Below are 2,500 nucleotides of genomic sequence, written 5' to 3'. Positions count from 1 at the left end.
CGGCGGCATCGGAATAATAAAAGAATAGGTTTTGCCCTCTAGGATTGTACGCATGCGCAAAATTTCCTTATGTAAACAATAACATGCAGGGGTCTGCATGTTATTGTTTAAACTCGCTTTTGTTGAAAGTTCAAAATGCATTAGCATAAATTGTTATTAAATAATACTCTCTTAATCACTGTCATGAACAAAATATTCAATAAAAAATATAATTTTAACTTGCTGTGGGAGAGGCCGCAGGAGCTTGCTCCGCTCAGCAAATGCAGGTGACTTTAAGAACGCCGCCCAAAGCCCCTCAACTGCGCTCAACTATGTGTGTGTGTGTGTGTGTGTGTGTGTATGTGTGAGTATATATATATATATATATATATATATATATATATATATATATATATATATCTTCCATGATGACGGGTGTGGCTCTGGCTCTCCTGCCTCATCTGACAGCACATCACATATATATATATATATTTAGTGAGTGTGGGAGCTTAAACAAAGAGTGCAGTGTTGTTCCACCGATGTTGAAAGCTGCCGTTCCAGTGAAAGAAGTGAGCAGAACAGTTGGAGCCGAAATATCAGCATCTTCTGAAAAGCGTGGCAGCCTGCTGAGTATTTTGCATGCCTCTGAGTAAACGCATCGAATCAGATGTGACTTACCAGTACCTGCTCCACCATTTACATACAGAAAAAATGGCTCTGGTTTAAGACCGCACACAAGGTTGATGCACCAGTCTCTGATGGCATAGAAGATACAGGCCTGCTTCTGGTTCAGGTTCTGATACATTTGTCTCAGCAGAGTCGGATCCATGGCGGGGGGTTCTCTGATGGCTCGCATTTCTGTGACAGCAGAAGGCTGAGGACAGTAGTCTGGAACGTTTTCCTGTTCGTTTTCGGGGTCTGCCGGCTGAAGGTTGTCGTCGCACTGTAACCTCACAACTTCAGATTCAGGAGCAAGATTACACCATTCGTCAATCACATGGTCTCTGCTTTCCTCAAACTCTTCAAGGGCACTCTCAATCTCCTCCTTGTTTTTCTCATATTTATCTCTGTTTCTCTTGACAACACTTTTAACAGTTTCAAGGCGGTCTGAACCTGGTACTCGGATGCAGCCAGAGGTGTAAAAAGACTCGTAGGTAGGAAGATTGACGCTTCGAATTTCAAACTCCGACCGATGAGGAAGGTACAGTCTCAGTAATCTGGCATAAAACTGCTCCGGTTCCTTCTCTTTAGAACAATGATAGTAGCGAATGACAGAGGGCTTGTCATTTTTCCGCCTGGTCACAAATCCCAGCTGATTTAGAAGTGGTAAAACACCATTAGCGCTTGCCTTCTCTGAACTTACAAACCTGCAGGTGGCAGCGAAATCAGCCAAACACATCTCCTCATATTCTGGTGTTTCAGGCCGTGCTTTGTACTTATCTGTCAAACTTGTCATCCATATATTGAAAGAATCCAATGGGATGTCCTCCAAGAAAGACATTGGCCGGCTCATTTTTAAAGGATTCTCGTCTGTTGGTATAAACACGACACTGCGGGAACAGTTTTTCATCTTTAATCCACAGGCACGCGCCACGCACTCCTGAGCACTGATTTCTCTCTTTTTTGAGTATGCCTGCATGATAGCTCTCATTTCATCACACTCATTGACTCGGTCCATGTTTGAATTATCCATCACTGTCTTCAAGTACTCTGAAAGTCCACTTTCTTTTTTTGTGATGTATTTTGTCAAATACTGTATACATGAGTAGGCATTTAGTATGAAAGACACATCAATGTTACTGTCCCAAGCTTTAAGCAGATGTGGATTGTAAGCATTTATCCAGCAATCTTTGGGATCACGCTTCAAGTAGATGGCAGTCTTTTTGTTCATGGTCTGAAGACAAGATTCATACTCTTGTAGTGTCAAGTGACACCGAGAAAGGATCTGCTCTAAACTCATGGAAGCGACTTCAGGTTCGTTCAGGAGCTGCATGAAAGGCCTGAGTTTGGCTTTAGCAGATTCAGTGTCATTGTTCTCACCTGGTCTGGAGATCATCGTGTTTCTGCAGGGGGGCTTTGGAAAACCAAATCGACAACCAGAGTTCACACTCTTGAAACAAGACCTGGTGTGATTCTTACTGTGCCTCTGAACTTCAGAAACTTTCCGATACAGTTCTGGTTCTCTGTCTGGATCAGGAAGCTGTGCCGAGATGTATTTATCAACAAAATTGCACACAGTTTGATCGTCTGAGTCATCCAGCTGTGGAGCTCCTTCAACCCATAGCATCGCATGGATGTGTGGACTTCCTCTGTGCTGAAACTCAACTCTGTAAAAATAGTCAATCACTTTTCCCAAAGGCTGAGCATCTGACAGCAACAAATCTCTGAAAAGTGCCTCAACTCGCTTATCGAATAAACGCATGCAGGTGACAGGATTGGATCGCAGAATCTCAGACTTGGCGGTCCAGTCAAGAGCGTCGACATCAATTTCCTCACCTTGTTGCCTCTTTATAGCTTGAAT

This window comes from Poecilia latipinna, unplaced genomic scaffold (assembly GCF_001443285.1).
Source record: "Poecilia latipinna isolate Pla-1442-1.1 unplaced genomic scaffold, P_latipinna-1.0 Scaffold2626, whole genome shotgun sequence".
In the NCBI taxonomy this organism is placed as follows: Eukaryota; Metazoa; Chordata; class Actinopteri; order Cyprinodontiformes; family Poeciliidae; genus Poecilia; species Poecilia latipinna.
The sequence above is the reverse complement of the archived record's forward strand: the minus strand, read 5'-3'. Positions refer to the sequence as shown.